The sequence below is a fragment of the Coregonus lavaretus genome (assembly GCF_964263955.1).
Source record: "Coregonus lavaretus genome assembly, chromosome: 33".
Lineage (NCBI taxonomy): Eukaryota > Metazoa > Chordata > Actinopteri > Salmoniformes > Salmonidae > Coregonus > Coregonus lavaretus.
This window is the reverse complement of record NC_140020.1, coordinates 28,236,005-28,254,878: the sequence shown is the minus strand read 5'-3', so window position 1 is coordinate 28,254,878 and position 18,874 is coordinate 28,236,005.

The following is an 18,874-nucleotide window of genomic DNA, read 5'->3' as shown; positions in this document are numbered from 1 at the left end:
TTGCAGAAAATGGGGCCCATGAACTACCTCATCCGTCAGCCAGGGAGAAGGAAGCCAGAACAGGTGTACCTATTATGTTAACCTATTAAAGAAGTGAGTAAGTCAAGAAGCACTGTGAGGGGGAACCAACATTCAGACTTAACTATTTTCGGCCACTTCTTCTTCTTCAGAGAACCTGCTGGAGAAATTGCCTTTGGAGATGTAACGCCTTCCCAGACCCAGGAGCTACGTGAGTAGGTTATGAAAAATAAAGATGCGTTTTCTTCCTTTCCAGGGCACGCCCATCACATCCAACATGACATCATCACGCCTCCGGGGGTACGGGTCCATCAGAGGTGAAGAGAGCGGCAATAAAAGAAGAAGTGAGGAAGATGTTGGAGCTGGAAGTCATTGAACAATCACACAGTGCATGGTCCAGCCCGATAGTCCTGATGTCGAAACCAGATGGTACAGTACGATTCTGTAATGACTTCTGTAAGTTGAACGCCATTTCGGAATTTGATGTTTATCCCTTGCCACGAAAAGATGAGATGATAGAGAGACTGGGAGATGCATGGTTTATCAATACGCTTGACTTAACCAAGGGGTATTGGCAGGTTCCTCTGACCACTGCAGCATGGGAGAAGACTGAATTCTCTACTGCAGATGGCCTGTTCCAATATGTGCGACTACACTTTGGACTTCATGGAGCCCCCGCCACATTTCAAAGGCTGATGGGCCACATTCTGCGCCCACATCAATCTTATGCTGCATCCTATCTGGACAATGTGATCATCCACAGCCACACTTGGGAGGAGCACCTAATCCGGTTAACAGCAGTCATCGACACACTTCGGCAAGCAGGGCTCACGGCCAACCCAAAGAAATGCACACTGGGGGTAAGTGAAGCAAAGTATCTGGGCTATTCCATAAGGCGAGGGTTGATCAAACCGCAAGAGAAGAAGATCGCGGCAATCCAGGATTGGCCTCGACTAGTAAACAAGAAACAGGTACGTGCTTTCCTGGGAATAACTGGTTATTACAGACGTTTCAACCAGGATTATGCAATCATTTTAGGACCCCTGTGTGACCTGACCCGGAATGCCCAACCTGCCATGGTACAGTGGAACCCTGAGGCCGAAGAGGCGTTTCAAAAACTGAAAATGGCCTTATGCACTGTCCCTTTTATTGTATTCGCCGGATTTCTCGAAGCCTCTGTTGTACAGACAGATGCATCGGACACGGGAATTGGAGCTGTATACTCGCAGGAAGTGAATGTAGAGGAACATCCGGTGCTGTACATTAGTCGTAAATTGACTCCCCGTGAAACCAAATATGCAACAATAGAAAGAGTGTCAGACAATTAAATGGGCTCTGGAGTCCTTGAAATATTATGTTCTGGGTCGCAAGTTTGTATTGATGACAGATCCCCCTCCCCTCACCTGGATGAAGCAGAATAAGGATACTAAAGCCCGGATCACCCGTTGGTTCCTCAGCCTCCAGCCTTTCCACTACCAGATTGTCCACCGTTCGGGTTCTAAACATGGTAATGCTGATGCCCTGTCTCGTATGCATGCTTTCTTCAACCGCTCTGACTCCAGGGTCAAGCCTGTGGGGGAAGGTATGTAGCGGTTTCAGGGGTTGTGTTGTGGATAGATGTTATGTGCCTGCAAGGTTTCTTTGTTTTTGGCTGCCAGGACCACAGACAGCAATGCAAAGTATTCCCCCAGAGGCAGGACCATGGACAGCTCCGGGGAAACTTCTAGACTGCAGCAGAGCAGCCACACCTGTCTCCAGTTATAATCAGAGCAAAACTGCAGACAGGTGAAACCAATCAGTCTCTCTACTTTAACCGCGCCCTGGGTTTCTTTCTTTGTCTATGTTTTGACACCGGCAGGTGAAGGAGCAGGAGGCCATGGAAGAAGCAGAGCGTACAGAAGGACAAGGAGGCTTTAAAAGAAGAAAGGAAAATAGGCTTACAACAAGGGTTGAACTGCACCAAAGACAAATCTTGGAGGACCTTCCACGGGTAGCGAAGTGTTTACTTTGTTTGTTTTGGGTATGATTTGTCAAGAATGCTGCCAAAGCCTGATCATAATAAACAGCTTTAACCCTTTACTTGGACTTGCAAAGAACCCGGCCCTGAAACTGCTACACGGGGTTCTTCAATAATTATGCATAATAGTTGCTTGATGCACGTTTGATGTCTAGTTGTTTAGTTTTGTGGGGACATTATTGAGCAACATCAGCTGATTCCGGAATGGATTTTCTGAATGACAGTCAAGTGATAAAGAGCTTGTGTGATACTGCACGTAATTTAACAACAGTCAAAGTGCAGTAATGAATGTCGATCACGACGATTGACAGAACATTTTGTTGTCTATGTTGTTATGGTGGTCATGATAATTAGCCTACTTCGTGGACAACATTAAATCAAGATTCCTGAGGTAAGATTACAGTCTGTGCAAGTTTTGATCATTTGTTTCTAAGAATGGCTTGTTTTTTCATTTTTGCATATAAAACCAAAAAACAACTTGATATTTCAATGTACAAATGTGGTGGGTTTAAATGTGGAATGCCTGGTCAAGTGCACAGCCAACACTTCCTGTCCTTTCAAAGTAGAAGGTCACCCTTCTAACTCCATTATATGAATCTGTTATTGATTAATAGCGTATGAATCTATTATCTATTAATTAATTGATTAATAGCTGCCCATACCATGCCACAGTGCCAAAATAAGGTAATATTTCTCAATTTCTGCATAATATTTAGTGTGTATTGACGTATTATTGAAACACTGTTACTGTAAATGGTTAGCTGACTGATATATCCTAGCTATTGGTAGTCTTAGATTATGCTACACAACCAAAACATCAGGATCTATTGCTAGACTAAAGATATTCCCTAGCTATAGTTAGTCAGTGGTTGCACATCTAACTAGCTGGCATGAAGCAAATGTGTGAGTAGTAGACATGTAGATATATCCTTTCACTGTTTACAGCAGGTCTCCAGCTACCCAGACCTGTATGATCAGCCTGATAGGGTGCAGTGGGTGTGTCCAGCTTACAGCTGTGCAAATATGTGTGTGTGTGTGTGTGTATAGCAATGGAATTAAACATCCAACCAATGCCTCAAGTGTCATGCTGTAGGTCCATCACACACCCGAAGGGTTGTGGGGTCCTGTCCAGAAACAGCCCCTAGACACTTGTGGAGATCTGAGAGAATTGGACAGGTGTTAGCAATACCACCAAAATTACACCAATTCTTTCAGGGGGTAAGGTGGAGCTCTTACAATGTCACCACCCATCAATCCCGCTCAGATCTCCACAAGTGTCTAGACTCTGGGCGGTAGGGGCTAGGCCATAGGTATTATGGTAGCTCAGTCAGTCAGTCAGTTAGTATGGCAGTGTCCAAATAATGAATAGCTGTCAAATACTTGCTTCCTCTGTCCTTGGGAGAATCTCAATTGCATTTCCTTGATTCGTTGCATCCTCCCTCCTCATCTCCTTCTCAAAATCCAATGGGTTTTGACAAGGAGGTGAGGAGAGGGGACGTGAGGACGTGAGGAATGAGATTCTCCACTTGTTTCCTCCATTCCTCACATTCATTTTCAAAGAACATTGGGGGAGGGAAGGTTCCTCCCCTTGTGCTCCAATGCACTTTCAAGGAGAGGCAAGGAGAGGAAGAAACAAGGACAGAGGAAGCAAGAATGTGATGTCTAGTTTACACACACACACACACACACACACACACACACACACACACACACACACACACACACACACACACACACACACACACACACATACTGCTTGAAGAGTTTACTGATTATAATGATTTCATTATTGGTTATTATTATTGTCAATGATTTTGTTGACAGAACCCATTGTATTATATTATTGTATTACATTTTTATAAAAAAGTATAAATACAGAAATTCTGTTTATCTTTTTCATTCTTCTGGAATTTTTTTGCATGACTATAAATTATAGAAGTTGACTAAAGCACAAACAGACCTGGCTACTAGGCATGGCAAAGAAACATGCAGTGTCCATGTTTCATGTGACATTTTGAATGACATGTAGATGTTTTGTTGTTGCTAGGAGTTATGGTCTCATTGTGCCTACATATACTCTTATTCATGTAACTACACATGTGAAGCTGCAAAAAAATCATATTTAAATGTATATCAAACCTTTTTGATATGTTGACCCTGATGTCACACATTGGCCCTTTGTATTTCTAGAAAGACCCAAATACACAACATGGCTGAGTGTTTTGTTTGCTTATCATTGACCCAGTTAGCAATTAACACATGGGAGGCACACTCCTCCAGAGTGGTTGAGCACCGTGCAACAGCTTTTCGCTCCTCGTCTCATTCACGGGTTGCCAACACGTTTGAAAATGTTTCTAGTTGTTAGTTTTCTTATCTGTTTATGCACCAGATTGGAATGCAAAGTTTGTTTGCTCAAGTAAGTAACGTTACTGCTTTCCTTCATTTGTGAGTAGTTTTACTTGTGTAAATTTAACATCAACGAGCACAATACCGCTAGCTAGCTGACGAGGTGTATTGTCTCCCACAAATAATTCACTGGCACTCTTGTCGCTCCATGCATGATTAAAAATCCAGGCTAGAGAATTGATGCTCCATCTACAGTGCATTCGGAAAGTATTCAGACCCCTTGACTTTTCCACATTTTGTTACGTTACAGCCTTATTCTAAAATTGATTAATTAGTTTTTTCCTTCATCAATCTACACACAATACCCCATAAGGACAAAGCAAAACAAGTTTTTTACATATTTTTGCAAAGTTATTAAAAATAACAAACTGAAATATAACATTTACATAAGTATTCAGACCCTTTACTCAGTATTTTGTTGAATCACCTTTGGCAGCGATTACAGCCTTGAGTCTTCTTGGGTATGATGCTACAAGCTTGGCACACCTGTATTTGGGGAGTTTCTCCCATTCTTCTCTGCAGATCCTCTCAAGCTCTGTCAGGTTGGATGGGGAGCATCACTGCAAAGCTATTTTCAGGTCTCTCCAGAGATGATAGATCGGGTTCATGTCCAGGCTCTGGCTGGGCCACTCAAGAACATTCAGAGACTTGTCCCGAAGCCACTCCTGCGTTGTCTTGGCTGTGTGCTTAGGGTTGTTGTCTTGTTGGAAGGTGAACCTTTGGCACAGTCTGAGGTCCTAAGCACTCTGGAACAGGTTTTCATCAAGGATCTATCTGTACTCTGCTCCGTTCATCTTTCCCTCGATCCTGACTAGTCTCCCCTGCCTCTGAAAAACATCCTCACAGCATGATGCTGCCACCACCGTGCTTCAAAGTAGAGATGGTGCCAGGTTTCCTCCAGACATGACGCTTGGCATTCAGACCAAAGAGTTCAATCTTGGTTTCATTAGACCAGAGAATCTTGTTTCTCATGATCTGAGAGTCCTTTAGGTGCCTTTTGGCAAACTCCAAGCGGGCTTTTCCAAACGCCTGTGGAATTTTATTATCCAAAAAGCTACTGGCTACCATCAAGTATCAAAGACAGGTTTGAAAACTTGATGGAGGATAGTAACAAAGATAACTTCCTGTTGAGGCTTTTCGTCTTCTTCTTTTGATTTTAAGGGGTGCCGCCACCTACGGTACATAGTGATCAACACTTTTCTTCAAGTGGGTGAGGCAGTTTAGGGAGTGGCATTTATTGCTAGAAAGGAACCATTTGTATTGCCTCAAATATATAGTATATTAAATCAACTGCAAAAATGTAGGCTATTTTTGGCCATAGTCAATATATCATTAATCTACTGAAACTGTACATTATTAGGTGTTTCACTTTTTTTGTGTCATCCTCAATGATTGTAAACGCATTATGCCCACGTGTGGTTGTATTGTGTTTTTAAATTGGCAAATCAATCAAATTAAAATCACAAATGTAAGGTATTTATGGAAACAACAAAAACAGCTCACAGCCTATGGCTAGCTGTAGTTAGCTGGAGGGAAGCAGGCAGAATTTGAGATGAGAGAAATTCCTTGATATTGTCTTTCAAATTAACTCATGGCTAGATGGCTTGCCTAGGGCTTATAGCTGTCCTCTGAGTTGAGGCTAAACGCCAGAGATGCAAAAGGGGCCTGTAACGGGCTTATAGCAGTCCTATGAGTGGGGGATACTGGCAAGAGACGCAAATAACGTCTTGAACAGAAATCCTCGACTCGCCCACTGGCGGTAGGAATTCATTGCCTTAGGCATAGAGAAAGCAGAAAATAGCAAGCGAGGGGATTTAGTTTTTGCTATCTGGGGAACTGTTGGGTATTTGTTATTATTAGCTCATGATCACAGTGTATTAACTCCAGTGTTGTGGATGGAGATAAAGGAAGGGCATAAACAGTGAGCTACGGTTCCGAAGATCGCAGGTTCAATCCCAGTGCTGTGCACAATTTTTATAACATATTTCTTTCTGTTTCTACCCTATCCCAAACCTTAACCCTTACCTTAACCACTCTGAATTAGTGCCTAAACTAAACCGTCAAGTTGCGTTTTGGTTTAACTTTTGTGCAGTTTGACTGACAGCTAGCATACATAAAAAATGCCGTAATTAAATGGCCACACAGTTCAGAATCTACAGACAGCACCATATATGGCCCCACAGTACATCATTAATACGGCTCCACAGTGCATATCTCTGTTGCTGCATTTATGCACGTGGACTGAGTGATATACCACCACTTAATCATATTATTATTATTTTTCCTTCTGACTTCTTCCTCCCATCTGAGGCACACAGCTCTCCATTCTATTCCAGTGTGGACACATACAAACCACGCATAATCTGCCCTGCAACTGTGTGTATTTAGGGCAGAGAGGCAGGGAGGGGAAAACAATAAGGCAGCTATCCACAGTGCAAACCACCATGACCAGCAAGCAGCCATTTGCAATGGACCACCACCAAACACCTCATCATCTCCGCCTTTCACTTTGATTAATGGCCTGTGCCCTGTGGTTTTAAAAAACCGCAACACCCGCCGCTTATTGGCTTCCTACGTGTTTGTTGACAAGTTGTCCAGGACACACTTAACATATCATATAGTGGGGAAGAGGTTACAGACTAGCTACCAAGAGGTCAGGGGTCAGGTTATTACATTACCATCTGTTAACAATGGAGCTCTTCTAACGGACGGGCTGAGGGAGGGAGGGAGGGTGGACTGATGGAGGCAGGGATGGAAGGAAAGACGAGAGAGAGGGAGGCCTCATCATCACAGGGACAGACCAGGTCCCCAGTGTCTGGTCTGGAGTGTGAAGTCCAAGCTCTGCTGGTTGGCTACTGCGTAGCAACCTAGCGGTGCCAAATGCCCTGGTCTGACCTATTACGATCACCATAACGGCCAAACAATATTTTTTTAGACGGCCGTTTTGTGTTTATTATGATCAACTTCGATCCCCATGGTGAATTATTTTAAAGTTCGCTACAAATCGAGATACTTAATTAAATAGTGATCCATTCTGACTACTACATTTGTCGTCACACAGGACCACGTGCTGACACAGACCAATCAAGGGCCGGCAGGCTATGAGGAGGCTCCTGGTTGACTCTCTCAGGCAGGATGAAAATGACTGCATCGACCATGATCCTTAACGTTCAGCAATATGTTGCGCTTCAAATTTACATTTACATTTTAGTCATTTAGCAGACGCTCTTATCCAGAGCGACTTACAGGAGCAATTAGGGTTAAGTGCCTTGCTCAAGGGCACAGACAGATTTCTCACCTAGTCGGCTCTGGGATTAGAACCAGCGACCTTTCGGTTACTGGCACAACGCTTCAAATACTTCCGACTTCATGCGCCATCGGGAGTTTTCAAAAGGAATACGTGGATGACGTCAGCACTATCACTTACTGGTTTTAATATCTATGGGACCGACAGGCAGACAAAAGTGTGTGGGGGGGGAGGTCATCATCATCACAGATTCTAGGATACCCACTGCCTGAGCAGTCACTCAGGAGCAATGAGCACATGTGACCTTCTGGGCGCTAATCAGAGTGTCCGAAAGATTGCAGGAGTGATCAGGAATGTGTGTCTCTCTCTAATCCGAAGCACATGGCGGGCGGAAAGTGAGAGGAGTGTGTCTAAAGATGAGGATTCAGATGGAGCAGAGCAGCCAGGGCTGAGTGGATACCAGGGGCGATGTGAAAACATACCTAAATAGAAGAAAAATGTAGGCCAATGTCATTTATTGGAGAGAGAGTGAGTAAAGGACAGGAGGGTAGTAGTTCTCACCCCACATCTGACCAACTGACACCTCTCTACCTCTCTGTGCTGGAGAGTGAGTGAAGGACAACACAGACTGGTTTAAAAGCCAGGCAGCGCAAGATTTAGTAATACAGAACAGTCAGGAATGATAAAGTATTGTAAGAAGTTTTCTGACGTCAAGAACAGTCAGTTTTTTATTCTGCTGTTACCACTACGATCCCTCCCATACTGAAACCCTTTGCCCTTAGACTATATACAACCAGTGAAATGGCCTGGGAGATCACTCATTTTAAAGTGATGGCCTTTTGGCATGTGTAGCACAGTAAAGATAGTTCTTACATGTGGTCTTTATGTGCTGACTACAAAAGTAAATTGCCTGAATAACGTATAAGCAATAACAGTTTAATTATGGTATCACAATGAAGATGGTAAACATGGCTGGAGTGACAAAAAGCTCGTAAATAACCTTGGCAAAGAGGACTTTTTATTTTCGGCCTATTTATTACCTGTTGTAAAAGTAAGTAATTTACAGTTTTATGCACAAAGAGTCGGATGCAGCTAATTTTATTTCCAGAGCTACTAAGCGAACTATAAATTGGGTCTTGGATTTATGGTGTTTCTTGTTGCCCAGCGGGGTTTGGCCTTACAGTGGTATTAATCAAAGAGGGACTGCCTGCAGAGAGGAGAGGCCGGTGCTTTGTGGAATTAACCTCCAGCTCTGTCCTGGCATGGACACAGCAGAACAGAACTCCTTAGTGCACATACTGTAAGTACGGCAAGTGTGCTCCTGGTGCAAGGTTCTTCTAGCCTGAGTGCCCGTCTGTTTCTGCTCTCTTGCCAACTTCTTATGGAATTGGCATGACAATGAGTGAAGGAGTTGGTAGGATAACACAAACAGACTGGCACTCAGGCTAAGGTTCTTCAGTCTTCGACCTGGGGGTGTTTTATATGATGTGTAGGCTTTTGTTTTAGACCAATTATCACATAACTGATTTTAACAGGTAAATCAATCTATCAATCATAACTGAATAAATAACTTAAGTGAGTTCAATTAGGTCATGACTGGGCTGGAACAAAGTCTGCACACCCTGTAGTTCTCAAGGACCAGTGTGATCCTCTGGATAAAGACCAAATTGTACTCATAAAATGTGTTGTCTTTTCACTGAATTGTAATGGTTTGATTTTGTTCTGCACATGTGATACCATTTTACTGTACTGAATGTCTGTATGTGTCTTCCATGGGGAAAAGGGTTGTAGAAGACGTAATGATTTCTACAAGCTGATCTGATCTCCAAGGTATATATCCAAAGTAACACACAGACATATTTGTAGGCAGAACAAAAATGTATTTACTACAAATCTGTTTAGGTTCCCACCTGTTCCTATGGGAGGTCTTTGAACAGGGGGAGGACGTTTTTACAAAATTATAGAATTTCTGTTTTCTAGTTGTACCCTGAGACAATGGCAACTTCAAATCTTTAAACACTTAACAGTACAATATAGTCAGTGCATCCACGGTACTGTATGTTGCTCAAACTACTTAAGGGAGATAGTATTCTATAATTGAGCAATTTCTTGGCTTTCTTTATCCCAACAAAAAGCAAACAAAGATAGAAGTGCCAGAGATGAAAATGCCATATTCTAGCTTCTGGAAGTCTACTCAGACAGACATATTGTTCTATGCTTGATTTATCACCTGCTGTGTGAAAACTGACAATAAAAGCTAAGTTTGAGGGGAAAAAAACACTGACCACTAGGTCCTGGCTCATGTCAGGGGGAAGAGTCTTGAGCCAGCACAGAGAGGTGTCAGTTGGTCTGATGTGGGGTGAGAACTAATACCCTCCTGTCCTTTACTCTCTCTCTCTCTCGCTCTCTCTCTCGCTCTCTCGCTCTCTCTCTCGCACTCTCCCTCTCATTTAGTCCCAAGGTGAGGCCTGTGATATCTCCAGCTGATTAGGAGTTTCACCAGGCCTGGTCCTTTGTGTAGTGTCAACCACTCTGACATCGCGTTAGGCCCTTTTCATTATCATGCACTCACATCTAATAAGGTGCGCTGGCCTCAAACCTGCATTCGGACAATCTGAAACTTTCACCCTGGGCCATTGGAATGTGACCACTGGGAATGTAACTGCTTTTATAATTGAGTGTGGTTAGTGGACGGGCCTCGCTGTGGTGATTCAGGCATTGCAGAACGATGACACAGAGGACTATGTCCGATCATTCCATGATGACGCCTCCTTGGCCATCAAACCTTGTTGCAACACATAGATGAGATGTAGCAGCTATTCTTTAGAGGTCAGATGTCGGCCATTCCGGCTCAGTAAAAATAGTCGGCTGCTCAAGGTCCTCCTCTCTTTTCCACAGCTGTAACAAAAAGGCCAGACACTGTCAAGCCTAGTCTTTTTTTCTACCACTGCAAGCCTATCTATCTAAAAGCCCTTGGACTTTCCCAACCCTTGAAAATAATGAAGGACATGTCGTCTTTAGAATGACGTCTCGTCCAAACAGATTAATGAAGATATCTGTCTCGCCGAGTCCTGGTGGTCTGTCTGAGTGGACTTAAACAGTAAGGCCTAGGGCTCTGGCTGTGTGTTTGTGTATTAATATGCAGACAAGAGCTCTAATTCATACACACTACATTAGGTACTGTAGAAACATTTATGTCTGTATATGTTCCAGTTCACAGAAGTCACATCCTGTGAAATATGTGAACATGAGATTACACCCTTGGCTGGTTCAAGGGACACAAACAACGTCACAACGTACGTTCCGAAAAGTACCACAGCTATATCTGTCCCTTTAGTCTAACTGTACCTGTTCCATATCCAAGTCTGTCTCACTCTGTGTGTGTGTGTGTGTGTGTGTGTGTGTGTGTGTGTGTGTGTGTGTGTGCGTGCGTGCGTGCGTGTGTGCGTGTGTATTATGCTAATTATTAGCATTGCCACTTATGGTGTGATACACCCTGACCCGCACAGAACAGAAAACGTCAGTTCGCCAAGGGCGTGTGATACAGAGAGATATAGTTGGGGAGAGAGAGGGAAAGAAATAGAAAGAGAGAAGGAGATACACTGGGGGAGGGTGTGAGTGTGTGTGTGAGACACAGACAGGCAAGCAGGCAGGCAGACAGACAGACAGACAGAGGGGGAGAGAGCGAGGGGGAGAGAGAGAGAAAGAGGAGAGGCCAACAGAGAGACAGAGACATTGTCTGGGAACAGATAATATGCCTCAGTGAAATGTGTTATTACATCCCGTAGACTGTCGGACCCTATGAGACCTCAGTTCTGCATCACATAAAGGACATAGTGTGTCATACATACGACTCCATGTGTGCTCTTATCTGAATGTATGACTTTGACTTTTTGAACTGCTCTCAAATTCGTCCGCCAAGACATGGGTTAGCTATCTACCTCGTTTGAAATTCATGTCATACTTGTTAGTCATCCATTGAGTAAAATATGCCATTCATACATAGCAACAGTACCTTCCTGTTGTTATATAACATTTATGAACATATTTTTTTCTATGAATCATTCTGGTTATTTTACATTTACCAGATGCTCTTATCCAGAGCGACTTACAGTTAGTGCATACATTATTATTTTTTTCATACTGGCCCCCCGTGGGAATCGAACCCAAAACCCTGCCGTTGCAAACGCCATGCTCTACCAACTGAGCTACCTCCCTGCCGGCCATTCCCTCCCCTACCCTGGACCATTGGTCTCCCGGTTGCGGCCGGATACAGCAGAGCCTGGATTCGAACCAGGATCTCTAGTGGCATAGCTAGCACTGCGATGCAGTGCCTTAGACCACTGCGCCACTCGGGAGACTGGTTATCCATCTCATATCAAGGTTAGAGCATCGACTTGCTCAGGTTATATGTTATCTTATCTCTAGAGATATTATGTATTTCTATGCTTTCACTGACCTTGCTCTTGTTTAAAGGCCCACTCTGTCATATAGAATTTACAGACATGTTTTATCACGAGGACTGTTGGCCTCACAATTATATGAAATAATTATTGATTTAATTTATATAGTGCTTTTCTACCATCTGAGGTACTCAAAGCACTTTACAAAGTAGGGGTAAACTGACCTCATCCACCACCAATGTGTAGCATCCACCTGGGTGATGCACAGCAACCATTTCTGTGCCATAAAACTCACCACACATCAGCTGGAGAGATGTACAGTATGCCAATTAGGAATGAGGGGGAGGTGGCCATGATGGAATTGGGCCAGGTTGGGAATTTAGCCATGACACCAGGGTTAACACCCCTACTCTTAAAATAAGTGCCATGGGATTTTTAATGACTACAGAGAGTCAGGACACCGTCCCATCCGAAAGACTGCACCCTACGCAGGGCAATGTCCCCTTCACTGCCCTGGGGCATTGGGATCTCATTAGACCAGAGGGAAGGATGCTCCCTACTGGCCCTCCAACACCACTTCCAGCAGCATCTGGTCTCCCATCCAGGGACTGACCCTGCTTAGCTTCGGAGGTAAGCCAGCAGTGGGATGCAGGGTGGTATGCTGCTGTCCTTGCATCCATTGCTCCATCTATGAATTTGAGAGTGGTTTCAGTCCTCCAGCCCCCATCCCCCAGCTTAATGTCAAATCAAATGGTGGGCTTGCCTTTGTATAGTTTTTTTTGGAATTCAGGAGTGGACCTTTAAGTCGTGACCTTAAAAACCTAATGGAATAATCATGATATCCCATGCAGTCTCTCAGTTTGTGGCCATTCCCATTAGTCTGTGTCAGCGCTGGACCATGGTCACACACACACGCATGCGCACGGGCACGGGCACACCCACACACACAGAGTGTTTGAATGAGGGAGCATTGACTATGGTGGTGTGTACCCTTTAGGGGAGGAGAGGTTATGTGTAGCCATTGGAATGAAGGGATTATGGATGTATACTGTATTTTAGGAAATTGATTGTAAATGTATAGGTTAGAGGATAGTTATGGAGTTTACATCTTGTACACTATGAGGAAATGTAAGGAATGAAGATGGAGATGAAAGAGAGATGAGAAAGGCTCCATGTAAACAAACACAATGCATACCTGCCTCAAGTATGGTATTTTCATCAAAATACATATATTGAAAGCTGAGAAGCAGCAGTTTTATATTATGTGACGTACAATAGCACCCCATCAATCAAATTGTAATCAGTTTTTCCCAAACAACTGCCATTTACACAACTTTCTAATGAAGATAGAGAAAAAAGTACAGCATTTTGAGTCTTCCGTGTTTTGTAAGGGTTGAACATCTGAAATCAGAATATACACTACCGGTCAAAAGTTTTAGAACATCTACTCATTCAAGGGCTTTTCTTTATTTTTACTATTTTCTACAATGTAGAATAATAGTGAAGACATCAAAACTATGAAATAACACATATGGAATCATGGAGTAACCAATAAAGTGTTAAACAAATCAAAATATATTTTATATTTGAGATTCTTCAAATAGCCACCTTTTGCCTTGATGACAGATTTGCTCACTCTTGGCATTCTCTCAACCAGCTTCATGAGGTAGTCACTTGGAATTTCTGGAGGACATTGTCTAGGACCGTGGCCAGCCTCACTTCCGGGTATAGGCCTCAGTCGAATGGGCAGGTGGAGCGCATGAACCAGGAGCTAGGGAGGTTTCTTCGTTGCCACAGTCAGGTCCGGCAGGGTGAGTGGGCGATGTTTCTACCCTGGGCAGAATATGCCCAGAACTCCCTCGTTCACTCCTCCACAGGGCTCACTCCCTTCCAGTGCGTCCTGGGGTACCAGCCGGCCCTGTCCACTTGGACACCCAGCCAGACCGATGCGCCCGCTGTCGACGAGTGGTTCTGCAGGGCCGGACAGGTCTGGGACACTGCCCATGTCCATCTCCAGAGGGCCATTCATCGGCAGAAGGACCAAGCCGACCGCCACCGCAGTGAGGCCCCTGTATTCCAGCCTGGTGATCGTGTCTGGCCCCTGGACATTGACGGGAGTCTGGCGTATGCAGTGAGGGACCTGCTGGACTCCAGGTTCTGTGGGGGACGGCTCCGTTACCTGGTGGACTGGGAGGGGTATGGTCCTGAGGAGAGGAGCTGGGTTCCGGCTGGGGACGTTCTGGACCCCAACCTAATTCGGGACTTCCACCGTTGCCACCCTGACCGGCCCGCTCCTCGTCCTCGGGGTCGTCCTCAGGGCTGGTGATGTTCTATGGCGGAAGCCGCGCGTCCGGGGGGGGGGGGGGGGGGGTACTGTCACGTCTCCTCTCGTTGCTCCCCTCCGGCGCTCTGATTCGCCGGTCTAATGAGCCACCGGTCTGAGCGCACCACCTCGGCAACACCGGAATAGAAACCCAACGCACCCTAATCACCTCCAGCGCACCTGCACCTCATCATCTCATCACCACCCCTATATAGCGCTGGACTGTTCAGTGTTGTGTTGTGTGTGAATGTTAGTGTCTTGTCGTGTACTCGCTCTTTGTTGTTCTCTTGCTCAGTGTTAAGTGAACCTTTACATTGTTGATTCCTGCGTCTGCGTCCTGCCTCTTCGTATCCTCAGTACTCGTCACAATGGATAAGCCATCAGTTGATCAGGGACAGTGATAATGGACCAAGCATAAATAATACCATCCTTGTCACGCCCTTACTCAGGGGACTCGTATATGTTGAGTCAGGGTGTGTATATTCTTTGTTTCGTATATTCTATGTGGTGTTATTCTAGTATGTGTATATCTATGTTGGCCGGTGTGGTTCCCAATAAGAGGCAGCTGTCGCTCGTTGTCTCTGATTGGGGATCATACTTAGGCAGCCTATTGGCACTAGTGTGTTGTGGGATCTTGTTCCTGGTAAGGTTAGTTGTGTGTCTACCTTAGGACTTCACGTTTCGTTTCCTTTGTTGTTTTGTTGTGTGTTTATAGTTCAATAAACATGTACGCATATCACGCTGTGCCTTGGTCTGACCCGTCATTCAACGAACGTGACAGAAGATCCCACCAAACAAGGACCAAGCAGCGTGCAGAGAAGGAGCAAACGCCTGGGACTCAACAGGAGGTAACATTAGTAGATGTCCTCCTCGGTTGGGGGAGAATTGCAGAGGAGGAGGCCGTCCGTTATCGGAAGGCGATGAAGGAGGAAGCCCGGGTAGGAGAGGAGAAACGGCACCAACAGTGCCGACAACGGAGACCCGAGAGGCAACCCCAAGAAAATGTTTGGGGGGGGCACACGGTGTGGACGACGAGGCAGCAGGAGGCTGTGAAAGGGCGCATCTGCAGGTTAGGAGAGGAGGCCACCATGTTACGGGGACTGTTGGCTCAGAGGGAGCAGGAGTTATTCGGTCAGAGGGAGGCGCTACAGGAGGCTAAAAGGGAGAAGGAAAAAGTAGAGGCACGGCGAGAGGAGCTGGTTAGGCAGCAGAAGGAGCGGGGGTTAATAGAGGAACCCAGCAAGTGGTGCGTGTTGCCAGTCCGGTCCGGCCCTACCTGCTCCCCGCACAAAGCCAGTGGTGCGTGCTCCTCGCACCAAGCCTATTGTGCGCATCGCCAGTCCGGTCCGGCCCGTTCCTGCTCCTCGCACCAAACCTGTGGTGCGCGTCGCCAGTCCGGCCCGGCCCGTTCCTGCTCCTCGCACCAAGCCTATTGTGCGCGTCGCCAGTCCGGCCCGGCACCTACCTGCTCCTTGCACCAAGCCTGTGGTGCGCGTCGCCAGTCCGGCCCGGCCCGTTCCTGCTCCTCGCACCAAGCCTGTGGTGCGCGTCGCCAGTCCGGCCCGGCCCGTTCCTGCTCCTCGCACAAGCCTGTGGTGCGCGTCGCCAGTCCGGCCCGGCCCGTCCCTGCTCCTCGCACCAAGCCTGTGGTGCGCGTCGCCAGTCCGGCCCGTTCCTGCTCTTCGCACCAAGCCTGTGGTGCACGTCGCCACTCCGGCACGGCCCGTTCCTGCTCCTCGCACCAAGCCTGTGGTGCGCGTCGCCAGTCCGGCCCGGCCCGTTCCTGCTCCTCGCACCAAGCCTGTGGTGCGCGTCGCCAGTCCGGCCCGGCCCGCTCCTGCTCCTCACACCAAGCCTGTGGTGCGCGTCGCCAGTCCGGCCCGGCCCGTCCCTGCTCCTCGCACCAAGCCTGTGGTGCGCGTCTCCAGTCCGGCCCGTTCCTGCTCCTCGCACCAAGCCTGTGGTGCGCGTCGCCAGTCCGGCCCGGCCCGATCCTGCTCCTCGCACCAAGCCAGTGGTGCGCGTCGCCAGTCCGGCCCGGCCTGTTCCTGCTCCTCGCACCAGGCCAGTGGTGCGTGTTCCTAGTCCGGTCCGGCCCGTACCTGCTCCTCGCACCAGACCAGTGGTGCGTGTGTCCAGTCCGGCACGGCCCGTGCCCGTTCCACCGGTGCCTGGTCCGACATCGGTCAGCGGCTCCACTCCGGAGCCAGAGCAGTCCGCTCCACCGGGGTCCAGTCCAGCTCTGGTCAGCGGCTCCAGTCCGGAGCCTGAGCAGCCCGTCCCACTGTTGTCTGGTCCAGCTCCGGTCAGCGGCTCCACTCCGGAGCCAGTGGTGCGTGTGTCCAGTCCGGCACGGCCCGTGCCCGTTCCACCGGTGCCTGGTCCGACATCGGTCAGCGGCTCCACTCCGGAGCCAGAGCAGTCCGCTCCACCGGGGTCCAGTCCAGCTCTGGTCAGCGGCTCCAGTCCGGAGCCTGAGCAGCCCGTCCCACTGTTGTCTGGTCCAGCTCCGGTCAGCGGCTCCACTCCGGAGCCAGAGCAGTCCGCTCCACCGTTGCCCAGTCCAGCTCCGGTCAGCGGCTCTAGTCCGGAGCCTGAGCAGTCCGCTCCACCGGTGCCCGGTCCAGCTCCGGTCAGCGGCTGCAGTCCAGACCATGACGTCAGCCCCTCTCCAGGATCGGGGTCTCCCACACCAGGGTCCAGACAGGGCCTGGAGTATCGTGGGAGGAAGGAGAGAGGAAGCAGCGCGCCGAGGTTTAGACCTGACCAGGGGCGCAACAGGGAGGCGGAGAGTATGTGGTCGTCACTTCCGGAGCCGGATCACCCTGTTAGGTGAAGGTTGTGCGGTCGGAGTCCGCACCTTTGGGGGGGGGGGGGTACTGTCACGCCCTGACTCAGGGGACTCGTATATGTTGAGTCAGGGTGTGTATATTCTTTGTTGCGTATATTCTATGTGGTGTTATTCTAGTATGTGTATATCTATGTTGGCCGGTGTGGTTCCCAATCAGAGGCAGCTGTCGCTCGTTGTCTCTGATTGGGGATCATACTTAGGCAGCCTATTGGCACTAGTGTGTCGTGGGATCTTGTTCCTGGTAAGGTTAGTTGTGTGTCTACCTTAGGACTTCACGTTTCGTTTCCTTTGTTGTTTTGTTGTGTGTTTATAGTTCAATAAACATGTACGCATATCAGGCTGCGCCTTGGTCTGACCCGTCATTCAACGAACGTGACAATCCTATCTAGGTGGATTGAATAATTTTTGTAATCTAGCTAGCTAACTACCTTAGTACAGTAGCTAACAGTACAATAATATATATAGATATCTGCCAGGCAGGAAAACCTGATAGACTGAAGTTCGAGTATAGCTAGCTAGCTACTGTTGTCTAGTAGCCATCTTTTACATAGTAGCTATCTATATTCAGATACTATTTGTCTACAATATTCACAACACATTGACACAATTACAATATTTATAGAATAAAAATCTAATATCATAAATTACATGTAGAAAAATGTATTTGCAAGCCAGCAGTAGATAATACAGAAAGTATACTCTCTCCCCGGTTTTAGCTTGCGGTTATCACTGTCTAACTGGCTAGGTTTAGGATATTACGTAGCCCATACCAGTGACAAACCTAGCTATGTTATCGACATATGGCAATACACAAACAAAATATAGCTCACTTATTTTGCCAGCTAGAAAGTCTATAGACACACATTCATTCAGAAACTGAGGAAGAGGATAGCTAGCTCGCTAGCTAGAGCAAGATAACGTTGCTGCAAGCAACATTGCAAGCAACATTATTCAGTGCTGCAAAGACAGACTTTTTAATAAAATAATTTAGTCTTGAAAGTGACATTTTTTATAAAACATTGTGATAACTATTTTAACAACTTTCTTACCTCAACTGATCCACCTGGTTTCCACTTTGAAGCTGTTATATAGCACACGAGATCCACTCTCCTTCCATCTATCGGGTCAATGAGGTAAACGGAGGATTGGCTCTGTGACTTTTCATTGAAGTAAAAAAAGAAATTCCTGCTCATAAAGCACTAAACCAATGATATCTAGGTGTAACTCATGTTGTCATGTGTAAATGGCAGTTTTCAGAAATAAAGTTGGTGATTGGATGGCAGTGTTATTAAGGCTTTAATCCATTGTAACTTTTATTCCGAAATTAGAAAGCTCCGGCTGGAAAGGGTTAACTGAGCCCAAAGATAAAAAGGGGGAAACAAACCAAATGTGGCACCTCACCACCTTCCCAGCACGTGGCGCCTCACCACCTTCTCAACAACATCCACTCTGTATGAGACAGGGCCTGTAGTGGTGAACACCACTCCTGGTGTTCATTTGTCATTCTCTGAGAAGTTTCTTACAGTCCATTTCTTCAGTTGGTGATGGTATATTGGAGCTGTTTGGAGCTGTTTCAGCAAGCACACCAGTTCAGGGGGACGTTTGTGTC